The sequence below is a fragment of the Wolffia australiana genome, chromosome 13, assembly GCF_029677425.1.
Source record: "Wolffia australiana isolate 7733 chromosome 13, ASM2967742v1".
In the NCBI taxonomy this organism is placed as follows: Eukaryota; Viridiplantae; Streptophyta; class Magnoliopsida; order Alismatales; family Araceae; genus Wolffia; species Wolffia australiana.
In genome coordinates this window covers 2,308,973-2,323,646 of record NC_135847.1, presented here as the reverse complement: position 1 = coordinate 2,323,646, position 14,674 = coordinate 2,308,973, and the positions used below count along the sequence as shown (strand labels likewise).

The 14,674-nt window shown below is 36.5% G+C and overlaps 1 long non-coding RNA gene and 1 other non-coding gene across 2 annotated transcripts; one reads left to right on the top strand and one right to left on the bottom strand.

Moving 5' to 3' along the window:
- Positions 1-733: 733 nt before the first annotated feature.
- On the top strand, positions 734-7,858 carry LOC144711439 (uncharacterized). The gene is made up of 3 exons (XR_013583546.1): positions 734-896; positions 1,026-1,155; positions 7,528-7,858. It is a non-coding gene; the product is annotated as an uncharacterized LOC144711439 (long non-coding RNA).
- Positions 2,878-2,984, bottom strand: LOC144711528 (small nucleolar RNA R71). The gene has a single exon (XR_013583582.1). It is a non-coding gene; the product is annotated as a small nucleolar RNA R71 (small nucleolar RNA).
- Positions 7,859-14,674: the final 6,816 nt, after the last annotated feature.

Here is a 14,674-nt window from a genome sequence, read left to right as displayed (position 1 = left end):
TCAACACTCATTAGGGGTTTTGAGAGGTCAATAAGAGGAAAGAAGTATGCATTTCAGTGTTGAAATTCCTCATTTATGCAATCCTTCAGTCATTATGTGCAACATTATATTTTAACAGGTCTTTTTTGTGTTAACAAGCACAGCATGAATTGGGACGGTTAAACAAAGGAGAAAAAGAAGTTAAAAAAACAAGAACAAAAGTCAGGTCGCAGCCAAGCAAGCCCAGGCGCAGGCCTGGCTAAGCGGCACTGCACACGCTGCCCGCAGCCGCAGCCAAGGCCGCAACCGCAAGCAGCATGCGCATCGCAAGGATTAGAGATCCATTGGCGCCCAGAGATAAGTTTTTATTCAATTTCATTTAATGGAGAAATGCAGAATTTATATACCAAGATTAGTTTTTAAAACATTCAATATGGGATTGCGAAATCCCGTTATAATGAATGCAATCGAAATGGGCCATACTTAAAAACAATCTTTTAATCTCGACCGTCGATCTTCCTTCGGAAGATCGAACGGTCGAGATCAAATTTTATTTCTTTTCTGTTCTCTTCTATTTCAGGGCGACAGCTCATCCTGAAGCGCCGACGTGGACCAAATCCGATGTCTCCAACTGGACTCTCATGGCTGAGTGGCTCATCGATGGAGCAGGGGTCTACCGAACTTAAAGGGGTCCACGGCTATGATTTAATCATAGCCGTTGAACCCCAAATGACTGGGACTTAATGACCAGGGGTCTCCGCATCTTCTCCATCGGCGACCGCCGGCTTTGCGGCTGGCGACATTACTCCGGCGGCAAGAAGACCGATCTCAACCATCTCGCCGCCGAAAAATGAAGAGGAATGATCCCACATCGCCGGAGGGGATTTTTAGAGAATACATGGTTATAAAATATCATTGTATGGTCCTGAACGCGGATCTTTTTGGCCGCTGAATTCAAATTTACAAAATTCACGTTTCTTTTTGCACGGCGGAGCGCTCATTTCTCCATCCCTCATCTTAGCTTTCTCGGTCGTCGGTGGTGACAGCTAGGCGACCAGAACGGAGAGCTGAAGGAGGAAGGAATCTACAGAAGGACAATCACTTCTTGCCTGAAGGACGACGTGGCCGGAACAGAGGTCAGAAGCCGCTGGCAACCTCCTTCCTCCGCTAAATCCGGTAAGATTGATGTTATTACATTCTTTTAGATTGATAGATCGTTTCGTGCTTGGAAGTATTGAAGCATTAGCCTCAACCTAACACTCGAAATTGAATCGAACCGAGTTCGAGCAAAACAAAAACAAGAAAAAAGAAATCGATTTTCGTCGAGCATTTTGCCGTTCATCTTGAAATCGATTTTCGTTAAAAACACAATTAAATACTTTCTCCATCAATTAAAAATCTATAAAAAATACTATAAAAACAAGGGATATATAATTCCTGAAATCCGTCCATATCCTGATGAAATTCATTTTTGTTACTTCTAAGGAAATCATAAAAATCCCGAATCCTCTTTGAGACTTTTCATCAAATACCTTGCAACCACATATTCAACTTTCTTTTTTTTTTGTATTTGATCTTTGAAAATTCCATAAAAATATTTCGAAATCACTTAACTACTCTGTCTTCTCGTGTATAATGTCTGAGATCATTAGAAAATCTGTAGATGGGATTTTCTTTATAAACATCCTTAACAAATTTCTCTCTTCCCTTTCTTAACCACCCTACTCACTAGTCACTTCCATCTCTAACTGCCAATCCCTGTGGAAACGACCTTGCTCATCACTATACGATTTGAGTAAGTTTACACATACATACTTTCATTTGATTGAAAGCGAAAATAGCAACGACAAGTTACACCCATTTTCGCCTTTATCAAATTGGCGCCGTTGCCGGGGATTGGTGTCTCCCCTGAGTGAATTGACTTTTGGTTAAGAGTGCTTTCCATTGAATCTTTTTTTATCGAATATCATTGTTGGCGCAATTGGCAAGCTAACGTGAACAGGAAATTTAGCAAGAAGACAAAGTAAAAAGAAAAGAGATTAAGTTCATACCAAAGGAAATCTAACCCAAGTAAATGAACTTTATCTTCTTATATTCAGAATTGTCTTACTTTTACTTTTTACCACTAACTCATATTGCAGATTAAAAAGGAAAGTCCCAGGTACGCTTTCAACATTTTAATGCAATTTTGAGTTTATGATCTGATAATATAGATCTCATTCAAATTAATTGTGATTAGAGGAACAAGGACTTAGAATCCCCTTATCAAATCCTTAGGAAAAGCTTAGGTGTGCTAATTGTAGTGGTCGGGTTGCATTTCCCTTGGAAAACAACTTTACCAATATTAAACTTCAATTGAATAATAGGATACGGTTCAAGGAACTCCAGTTCATTAGTGGGGGAATAGCTTATGAACGGTAGGAGGTCACTACGAAATCCTCTCGTGAATCCCCTTGGTTCACAACGGGAGAAGTCTACATTTGAAGACACTTTTGCTTCAGCACCATTGAGCTCAACGATGGATGGAGATTAGTGGAACAACGAGAGGATGCGGCTGCGAGACCATTCAGCACCAATGAAGTATCGGCCAATTACGACACTCCATGGAGCATTGAAGCGGGTGTGAATTTTAGAATTGATGCTCACATGTGAGCCTTTTGCCCATATTCTTAGGCAAACCGTCAGAAGACCCCTACATGTTAATTGAAGATCTTTTGCGAGTTTGTGAGATGAACAATTCAAAATGTTCCTCTCAATATAGTCAAGATGCGACTCTTTCCCTTTACACTAAGGGATAGAGCTAACGAATGGTTCCGAAATCTAGCTAGAACACTTGACTCATGGGATGAGGTTGAACAAGCATTCCTGAGGAAAATTTTCCCCATAGGGAGGACAAATGCTATCAGGAAATCCATTAGGGATTTTCATCAAGAAGTTGGAGAATCTTTCAATGACGCCTGGGAGCGGTTGAGAGAATACACTAGATCTTGTCCTCATCATGGTATACCTGAACATGAGATAGTACAAATCTTCTATGAAGGACTGAACCATTCAGACCGACTGATGCTTGATGCAGCTAGTGGTGGAGCATTCATGAGCAAATATGATGATGATGCAATTGAACTCATAGAGCTAGTGGCTGAAAATACAGCACATCATGCAGCACTCACTCAACTAGGAAGGAGTGTAATGCCCAAAAGGGGAGGTATGATTGATGCTAAGGTGGTGCAGCACGACATGATCATGGATAAGATTGATAGATTGGTGGAAGGACAAAAGAGTCTAGCTGAAAAGCTAAAACTAATGAGCAAATCTAGACACACCGTTAGCACGGTAAGCAAGGATTCACCCCCTTGTTTAATCTGTTCTAGCCTAGAACATGAGGAACATGACTGTCAATTGAATCCGGATGTGATGGCTATTCAGGAGCAAGGTCAGTACAATCAATATAAAGCTCAATTGTCAAGGGAAAATCTGCAGTACTTGAACAGATTTAATAATAATGGAGCGAACAGGGGAAACATGGACCAAAACCTTAGGTTCAGAAGGGGGGCAGATCAACAATACCATTCGGGGCAACAAGGATATTCCTATGCGCCGGGTGCGACACAACTTGCACAAATGAGAGATGCACCATCTATATAGACCATTATGATGAAAGTGATGGAGCAAATGAGTGTTCTAATGAAGCAAAATGAATCATTGATGGCTAGAATGGAGAAATTAGAAGCTCCGCAAACAGAGGGAATGGAAAAGCAACGAGGAAAAAAGGTTGATTTTTCTGAGCAAATTCCTTCCTAGCCAACACCGAACCCTAGGAATCTGGGGGCTTCAACAAGACAACACCATGTAAACCAAATTTACGTGGATGAACAAGGTCAGGATGAGTTAAGAGCTATATCAAAACTGCGAAATGGGAAGGTGGTCAACAAGTCCATTTCTGAAGGAACAACGCAGGAACTTAGAAACGAGGAGTCAGCTCAAGCACAAGATACAGAGACTCAGGAAATTAACTTAGAAACCTTGAGAAATCAAAAGATAAGCTCCCAACATATTCCTTTTCCCACTGTCCTCGCCAAACCAATCATCAAGACTTCACAGTCTGATGAGAAATTACTTGATAGCCTAAAACAAGTGACAATCACGATTCCATTATTGGATGCTATCCAGCATATCCCCGCTTATGCTAAATATGTTAAAGGACTGTGCACTCCTCAACGTAAAACAAAGAAAATACACTTGAGTGAGAGCATTAGCTCAATTTTATTGGATCAACTACCAGAAAAGAGAAGGGATCCAGGGGCGCCTCTAATCAAATGTGATATAGGGGGCATAACTTTTACAAGATCATTGCTTGATACAGGGGCTTCAGTGAATATCATGCCCAAAGTGGTGTACGACCATTTCAACTTAAGGGAATTACATCCTTTATTCATCGAGCTGCAATTAGCTGATGGGTCAGTTAGGCAACCACATGGAATTATTGAAGATGTGATAGTTAAAGTGGAGAGCTGCCAATTCCCGGTGGATTTTATAGTGGCTGACATGAAGGTTACCAAGAAACTGAGTCAAGCACCAATCATACTAGGTAGGCCTTTCTTAGCAACAGCCAAGGCCATAACAGACTGGGAGAAAGGTGAAGTAGAGCTTAAGGTCGGACAAGAAAGGGTTAAGTTAAATATTGCAAGACTTATCAAGCACCCTTCTGAAGATCCAGAAGATGTGGACACCATCGAAATAATTGAGGAACAACTTCAAGATTGTCATGAGGAATCATTCAATTACATAAGACATGTGGAGAATGAATCTCAAGAAGAATACATCGACCCAAGCATGAAAATACCACTAGATCTAAAGATACTTCCATCCACCTTAAAGTATGCCTTCCTTGATGAGCATGGAGCCTCACCGGTAATTATATCTGCTCAACTTACTGTAAATCAATAAGAGAAATTACTAACATTATTATTTGAACATAGAGAAGCAATAGGTTGGACACTAAAGGACATAAAAGGTTTAGATCCGACTACTTGTGTACATAGGATTTACTTAGAGGAGAATGCAAGGCCAGTAAGAGAGGCTCAACGGCGACTAAACCCCCGAGTATGGGATGCAGTGAAAGAAGAGATAACGAAATGGCTACAAGCGGGAATTATATATCCCATTTCTGATAGTCCTTGGGTAAGCCCAATTCATGTAGTACCCAAGAAATCAGGGATTACTGTTACATTGAATGAACAAAGGAGAAGAAATACAAACACAGCTACCGACTAAGTGGGAAGTGTGTGTAGATTACCGGAGGTTGAACCTCGCCACAAAGAAAGATCATTTTCCTCTTCCTTTCATTGACCAAATTGTAGAGAGATTGGCGGGTCAGAAATATTATTGCTTCTTGGATGGATATTCAGGGTATAACCAAGTCGCAATATGCCCGGGGGATCAGGAGAAGACTACATTCACATGTCCGTTTGGAACATATGCTTTTCGTAGAATGCCATTTGGACTATGCAATGCACCAGCTACATTTCAGCGATGCATGACATCAATTTTTTCAGAACTGATAGGGGACTGCATGGAAGTTTTCATGGATGATTTCTCAGTATTTGGACCAACATTTGATGATTGTTTGATGAATTTAAAGAAAATTTTAACCATATGTGTGAAAAAGAAATTGGTTTTAAGTTGGGAAAAATCCCACTTTATGGTGCAAGAAGGAATTGTATTGGGACATGTCATTTCCTATTAGGGACTTGAAGTGGATAAAGCTAAGATAGAGATTATTCAAAACATTCCCCTGCCAAAAAACATCAAGGATATCCGATCATTTCTAGGACATGTAGGTTTTTACAGAAGATTTATCCAAGATTTCTCCTTAATATCCAAACCATTAACATTGCTTTTGGGAAAGGATGTGGAATTTAAAATTGATAACGAAGCAAAGGAGGCTTTCGACACTCTTAAAAAAGCATTGGTAGAGGCCCCTATCCTACAATCACCTGATTGGGATATACCGTTTGAGATCATGTGTGATGCTTCCAACTATGCAGTAGGTGCAGTGCTGGGACAAAGAATTGGAAAGAAACCAGTGGCAATTTATTATGCTAGTAAGACACTAATTGAAGCCCAGATAAATTACACAACAACAGAGAAGGAGCTTCTGGCAGTGATCTTTGCTTTAGAGAAATTCAGATCATACATATTGAACACGAAAGTTGTGGTATTTAGTGACCATGCTGCACTGAGATATCTGTTGAGCAAGAAGGATCCAAAACCAAGACTTATTCGATGGGTGTTATTGCTTCAAGAATTTGATTTAGAGATCAAAGATAGGAAGGGCAATGAAAATTTGGTGGCTGATCATTTATCCAGGTTAACTATACGTTCAGAAGAGAGAATTAATGAATGCTTCCCAGATGAACAATTGCTGGCCATATCCAACCAAAAAGCGCCCTGGTTTGCTTACATTGTGAACTATCTTGCTCTAGGAATCTTGCCTGAATTCTGGCCTAAAGATAAAAAGAAGAATTTTCTTCATGACATGAGATTCTACATTTGGGAGGACCCCGAGTTGTATCACATTGGAGTGGATCAGATTTTTAGGAGATGTGTACCAGACAACGAACAGGAGGATATTTTACGAATGTGCCATTCATCTCCGTGTGGAGCGCATTTGCGGGTAGAAAAACTGTAGAGAAAGTGTTTGAGAGTGGATTTTATTGGCCTAATATCTTCAAAGATGCAAGATATTACTGTAAGACATGTTTCAGATGCCAAGCATTCACTAACAATTCGCAACGAGATGAAATGCCTCTCCAACCTATTTTGGAAGTTGAGATTTTTGATGTTTGGGGAATTGATTTCATGGGACCCTTTCCTTCCTCATTTGGTTATGAGTACATCTTGGTGGCAGTGGACTATGTATCTAAATGGGTAGAGGCTATTCCAACTAGAAGAAATGATCACATAGTGGTTATTAAATTCGTGACTGAACATATTCTTACTAGATTTGGATGCCCACGAGCAATAATTAGTGACGAAGGGACACACTTCACAAACCAGCATTTCAGAACGCTACTGAAGAAGTACGGAGTCCAACACCATGTGGCCACTCCTTATCATCCACAAACGAATGGGCAAGCAGCAGTGAGTAATCGAGAGATTAAAATTTGACAAAAGATAGTAAAGCCAAGTGGAAAAGATTGGTCTTTAAACTTTCAGATGCGCTGTGGGCGTATATAACAGCATACAAGGCACTGCTTGGAATGTCACCATTCCGATTAATCTTTGGCAAACCCTGTCATCTTCCAGTAGAGCTGGAACACAGAGCATATTGGGCCATTAAGAATCTTAACATGGATATAGATAAAGCAGGAAAGAATCGCCTACTACAGTTGCACGAGTTGCAAGAGCTTCGAAATGAATCATATGAAAGAACAAGAATATATAAGGAGAAGCTTAAATATTATCATGATAAGCACATAGTGAGGAAACAATTTAAGGAGAATGATAAAGCTTGGCTTTTTAACTCTCGCCTCAAATTATTTCCAGGAAAATTGAAATCTCGCTGGGACGGTCCGTACACAGTCTGCAAGATTTATGACTCAAGAGCAATTATGGTAGAAGATTTTAAAACAGGAAGGAATTTCACAGTTAATGGGCAGAGATTAAAACACTATTTCGAAGGAGACGGCCATGCAGGAAGGAAGGAAGAAACTTTACAACTTGTGGAAGTGAAGCAATCTAGCTTATAGAATCTTCTAAAGTTGATCTGGGACTATTAAGCCAGAGCTTATTGGGAGAAAACCCAATCTTGTCAATGATTTGATTTTTTTAGATAGGTTTTAACTTTTTCTTTTATAGAATTTTCTCATTTGAATAAGTGAATGAAAGTTGCAGGAATGTGAAGCCAAACATTGAGGAGCAATGAACGGTCCAAACAGTGATTTATCATAACCCTTAGCTATTTATAGACTCGCAGGTAACGTATGAACATACACTAAACAGCGGCATGTGAAATCAATCATAACTGATTATGCTTTTCATCACAGCAAGTCACGTATCATGCAATGGCAGCATGCATCATCACTAAGCATATGTCACAAGATTGGAAATGTTTTGGCAGATTGAGGAAAGAGCAACCTGAGTGATGATGATAAGGGGAATAGTGGTCAAATCAAAGGAGTTAGGGTCGGATATTTCCTTAGGGTGACTTACGAACACCTAGTGTTCCATGCAGACATCTCATGATCCTAAACTATGAATTCCCATTTCTCTATTCCTCACCTAATTCGTTCATAACATCATAAGCTCTCGTCATTTAAACCTCCCATGAAAATCTTTTTAGCAAGGTGCAGAATTGATGTCAATCCTTAAGCGCTACTACTATTGACAGAGTGAAGTTCCTTGAAATATTGGGGGATACAAAACCCCATTGGGGGAATAAGCTGCCTGTCTACTAAGGCAACACATGAGTTGGAAAAGGATGCAGTCAGTGCAAATAAGGCACAAATGCCATCCAAATAAGGCACAAATGCCATCGTGTACACAAGTGCATGCATATAAAAATCCAGCCACCCATGTGTTATAGCCAATTGTATCTATAGCTATTAAGTAGGGGATTGACACAGTTCTTTCACCAAGCCCCATTCGTATTAGTGGAAGGTAGATAGTGACTTGAGATTAGGTTGAAGTGAGCTTACCATCTTCACTTATACAATATATCCGCTAATAGGTAAATAATGAGATGTTTGTTTGGAATTACGACGTGCGTGGAAGTACATACTTGGGGCAATTTCTTGATCTCTACTCTCTTAGACAGAAGACTGCAGTTCCCCTATTCCTAGATTCACTTTCGGTGAAACAATCTCCTAAGTGCTCTCTCACAGTTGATAAGACATTAATGATCTTGTTCATCTCTTCATGCACCATAACGATCTACATTTTGTACATATTTCTACATATTCTGAAGTATCCTATGAGTAGGAATATGTAGAATGCATTTTTAAAGAATAGTGAATAAATATTTCCATATCGTCATAAATCACTTCCATATTACGATCTCATCGTAAATCACTTAGGCATTACATATAATTAAGGTCATTATTATAAACATCACACAGGAAAAATATGAAAAAGATTTTATTTCATGAATTTAATTATTACATAGAAATACGATGGCTTTGAAGGTCACATATGTCTATAGAAGAATATTTTCTGATTTTTACTTTTGATCTAGATTTAACTCACATCACCCAATCTCTCATCTCACCATGTTTATATTTAATATCCCCCCTTATAGTTACCAATAGTTCTTAATTTTGAAATCAATTTCCTTTTGTGAGGTTGATTTAAAATATATTCTACATAATCAGTTCTATTTTGTTAAATTCAAGTGATTCAATATAAAGGAAACAATTTTATCACTCTTTTGTCAAACTACATGTGAATTTGTGATTCTGTAAGAAAAACTATATAAATGACAGATTAACTGTAATTTGTTTTTGATTCGACTGGCATTGGAATCCAGGATAGATTAATCAATTACTCATAATCATGTAAAAATGTTTGGGTTAATCACTGAGTTGTATCATTATGTTCATAGTTAAATTTTTTTGAACTTGGATTAGATGTAAAATTACACAAGTCCACATTAATGGGTTCCCAAAGTTGTTATTAAATTTTTATGCTGCATAGTATTGGTATGAGAAGCTTATGTCTCATTCAATCTAGAATAGTTATTTCTTGATACATACAGATTATTTCCTAAATAATTTCATTTGTATTTAAGTATAAATTCAAGTATAAAATTTATTCATGGGACATAATGCAGCGAATGTAATGTGAATTGAAGGAAAAAATAAATCCCTTAGTTAAATTAGTTAAATCCATAATTATTATTAATAAAATGCATAGGTTTTCATATTCTTATCTCTAATGATACTTATAAATTACTATATTTTATTCATATTTTATTTTTGAAGAACTGTATGATTTGTAAAATGTGTTGGTTTTCAATTTATCTTTGGTTGACCTCAAAATAACCATGCTAAAAGATATGTGCAAGATACAAGATCTTATAAAAGACTGTCTTTTCTTAGGTGTCCATGGTATATATATTTGGTTATTTGATCAAAGATTTCTCTAATATTACTCAAATTTTCCGGTGATTTTAAATGTTTGAATTTTCTATTTCATTGGTTTTATTTTTCCAAAATTGAAAATTTAAGTCAAAATAATCAATGTTCGGATGCACGTGTTTCCTTATTCTAAAGGTCGTGTGATGATGTTTATAAGGTACTGACTCAAATTATGATACAAACCAAGCTTGGATAAACTTTGATAAATTTGCACTACTTCGTGCTAGGTATACAAGATTGAATGTATTTGAACTTTTAAACTGCAATTACATCAGATCTCTATCATTAAAATATTACAACATTATATCTCAATAGGAAAAGTTTTATAGTCGGACAATATATAGTGGCTATTATGAAGAGAAAATATGAGTGATGTTACTGCATGAAAATCAATCATTCTTAGGCTTTTAATCTCAAGATACAAGATAATGAAACATTTAGGATTTATTCCTTTATGGTTTTCTTTCATTAGTTTTGTTATATTAAGATATTGTGATCATACAATATTTAGTTTTTTTTAATCGCCTAAGCTTTATTTACAGTTGCCTTGATTGCTGGTTGCCAATTTCCAAGTGGTTTCTATTAATTGAAACAATTTTTACATGAAATATAAAAGGGTATTCTCTTTGAAGAAGTATATGCTTCTAATCTGCTAAAAGAAGGAAACCATATGAGTGAAAAAAAAAAGTCTTTAGAGAGGGTGTCTCTTAAAATATTTCCTACACAGAAGGCCCAGAGTAATTATTTTTTTATGATTGGGAATCACTTGTATCAGTATTAATTTCTATGATTACCATCTATTCGAACTTGGATAATGGAGAGTAAGTTTTCGTGTCTATTATAAAACCCAAATATCTTATAATATTTCTATATAAACTATATGTATTTTCATTTCGTATATTACAATTACACAGCTCATCAAAATATCATCATTAAATAATGATCACTAAAATTTATTTAATTCCTTCCTATACATGTGTCCTTGTTTTTACAACATATTTATTATCTTTCTTTTGACCTCACAGTTACTTCCATTCAGTGTATGACGTGGATATTTTTTTTTTCTGGACTATATTGTTTGTCTATATTAAATAAAATATGAGGGGCTTAAATTAGGTCGCAAAAAACCTTTTCTCTGATAATAAAAAAATAAATCATATGGATAAGAAATATATGTAAATGAGTTAGAAGAAAAAAGAGTGAAAACTATCATATCCTAGCATTACATTTTATTTCAATATGCTAGGCCAGAATATTTGATATCACCTTGGATCAGAAATACAGAGTTTCCACTTAAACTTAGCCCCAAGGCTTCCTCACCCAGGTGATTATATCCAACGTTTCTTCTTCAGGAACCAACAGCTATGAATATAAAAGTTAAAAAATAAATATTTTCTACCGCATATCTTTATCCCACTAATTGTTTTCTTAAAAACAAGACCTCTGATTTAATTTCAGCTGTATACAATATAATTTTTTTTTTAAATTCCATATTTTTTCTTCAATAACTCGAAGATAATTAGCCTATCTCGATTTAAAAATAAAAAACTCAAATGCTACTATTTCACCAAAAGTATCTTTAGACCAAATTGTTTTGCTGACACTCCTACATGTCGTTTCACAACATGTAAAAAAAAGCGTACTCTGTTCTTTTTTAGGATATGATAAAAGTTTGGAATGTGGAAAGTGCAGGCTCTTCTGAGATACTATGATCTATATTTAAATTAACAGAGTTTTTTATGTGAAATTAAATCAGGGATTCAAGGAATTAGATAAAAAATTTTAAACTCATATAACTTATTAACTCACAGTCACCATAATTGATTAGTTTTTATAAAACTGAATTTGATCCAGCATGATCCATTTATCAAATGCCTTCATCCTTCAAATTATCCTTATTTCCAGATCATGTTTTAAATGTGTTCCCTTTACTAGCATAATACTCAATGTACACATGAAGAATATCAGAAAAATGTTGATAATTATTTTCATAGAAATACAAGTAAGATGAACATTCGAAAGTCTTGTAAAATAGGTTATCTAAAAATATTTTGAAAACAGTGAAAGGAAAAAATGTTATTTGTCTAACCTTGAAATTTATGAATGACATTGTGTCAGGACATACTTATCATTGATTGGTTAATGTCTACATATCTGTTTTTTTAGATTGAAATAACTCTGCCATTCCTATCCTTCAATTTTTATTTTTGTATGAGCTCAATGAAATGTTTTTGTAATTGATCATGTTACTTGAAATTTAATCCTTCAACTGATATGCTCAAAGCTTTTTCTTTATTTCTATCCACTAGTCTATTTATTTACAGTTAAGTGACCTCCAAATAAAAATTGATGGCCTATTGTCTTTCATATTTGAACATTTCCAGTATGTTTTAATCATTTGAAGATTTTGTTTAAGAGGAGTTTGAGTTGGCAGCATCACACCAACCTTGTGACCAATAACTAGTAAAAGTCAAACCCTAACCTAATGTTTATTGAAATTAGAGGGTAGGATAAGAACAGACATAGATATATAGGATTATAGCGGCTACAAGTTAAAGATATGAAGACCCATAAAATGGATATATATGCATGTAACATGGATACTTTCCCGGAATACAACCTAGTCCAACATATTTTCATGCTTGTGTCTTACTTCTCTCTCTATTCCTCTTCTCCTATTTTCAAGATCTTCAATCTTATAAAACTTCTGATATATTCATGGTTCCCCCCACCAAATTTCCAAAGTAATTTTATCACTTCAAAATTTAAGAGACAATCTGATGCGTTGCTGAAAACTCAAGACACTAGTCTACCAAGGGGGAAGCCTTTGTGTGGTATATAACACTTGCCCATAAGGGAGAATATAGATTTCCTGTTGCCAAACTGTCCAACAAAGGAGTCAAAATGAACCCTGTGAAGCTGGTTCCAACATTCACTACTAGGGTAGCCATGTGACGGGATCAATACAGTCTTTTGAATAGGGAGAATGCTAGAAATTCATAGATATGATATGGGAGAGAAACAACCAGTCTCAAGATAAAGAAAGTAGGAAAAAGGGTTTGAGGAATAGAAGAAAAGGGAGTAGTGAAATGGCCAAGGGGGAAAGAAGACAAAGGGGTGACAATGACAGAATAGAAGAGAACGTATGCAGAGAAAGGGTACTAGAAGAGAAAGCTGTTGATACAGGAGAATTCCCAAACACATCTCGAAGGCAGATTACCTGATCAATGCTCATTAACGAGGAGAGGCAGACAAAACCTATCCATGTGTTGAGAATCTCTAGGTTCGAAGATAAGACTTAAAGAGTAGGAAAAGAGAAAATTGTTTAACCAAAACAAACAGGAAAATCGTATATCATTCTATTTAACCTTATTTTCCAAGAAAGAGTGGGAAGATAAGACGAGCCCTACCTAACAGTAAAGCACATAATGATCTACTCATAGGTTGGTGGTAGGATGACGTCTTACATCAACTAATGCACTGTGTTTAAAATTCAACTCTGTTTGAAAATGGCTTTGATAAAATCAAATTAGATCAATAAAAGTATGCTTTTATACTTCTTTTTGAAACTTATTTATATATTTGCACTAACATTATTCACCATTTAAGGGTAGACAAGAGAATTATGATTAATTTTTCTAAGCTCTATTTTTTCATATATTTTATTGACTTTTGAGACTAACCCCACTTGACTCTCTAGGGTCAAGTGGATTTCTCACATCTTCTGGGAGTTTTATTTGAAAAACAGGACTTAGATAAGTACAATGGTGAATTTGAGATGTAAATGGGAGGAAATTAGAAACCTAAGCCATCTGATAGATAATAAGAGGAGGCCCAATACACAAGAAGCCCATTCTAGAAGCCCATTCAAACCTCTTTTAAGACAAGGTACACTAAAGGCAAGAATTGTGGAACTAACCCAAAATTTGAATTTGAAAGGTCTATTTCCAAATCTGCGAAGGAAGGCATGTTGGTCCAAGCCAGAAATCAAGAAATCCTAGTCCCCCAAGGCCTTGGAATTAAATCCAGTGGCTGGAAGAGTTAAGGCACTTCTATTTATTCTCTTCTCCCCTCTCTTTGTATCTCTTGTTAAGTTTCTGCTCCCAGCGAGTTTTTGGAGGCCTAGTAAATCCGATTTCTTTGATCCATTCTTGTTCTAAAAGAGTATGGGAGAGAGACTTCAAGGGTAATCAAGATTCTTGGAGAAAGAGCACCACTTGGCCCTTGGAGGAAGTGACAACAAGGTTCATATGATCTCTTGAATGTTTGATTTGAATATTCTCACCATTTTTTAGGAAAAGATTCCAAAGGATAATGTAGTGTTTAAGCTTTCTGATGTTGAATGTCGTTGATGTCTTCATCCGATGGGTAATTAACTAAGTGAATGTAACTACGTGATGCAAATGTCCTAGGTGAAATGTACGTGTAGGACCGATGAGTGGCGATTCGCCAAGTCCCGAACTCTGAAGTGGGTGATCAGTGACAGTGACGGTGACCTTCTGATTCTCGTCGGAGCAACGATGGTGGCTACAGTGCTGAACGGAAGAATTCTATATGGG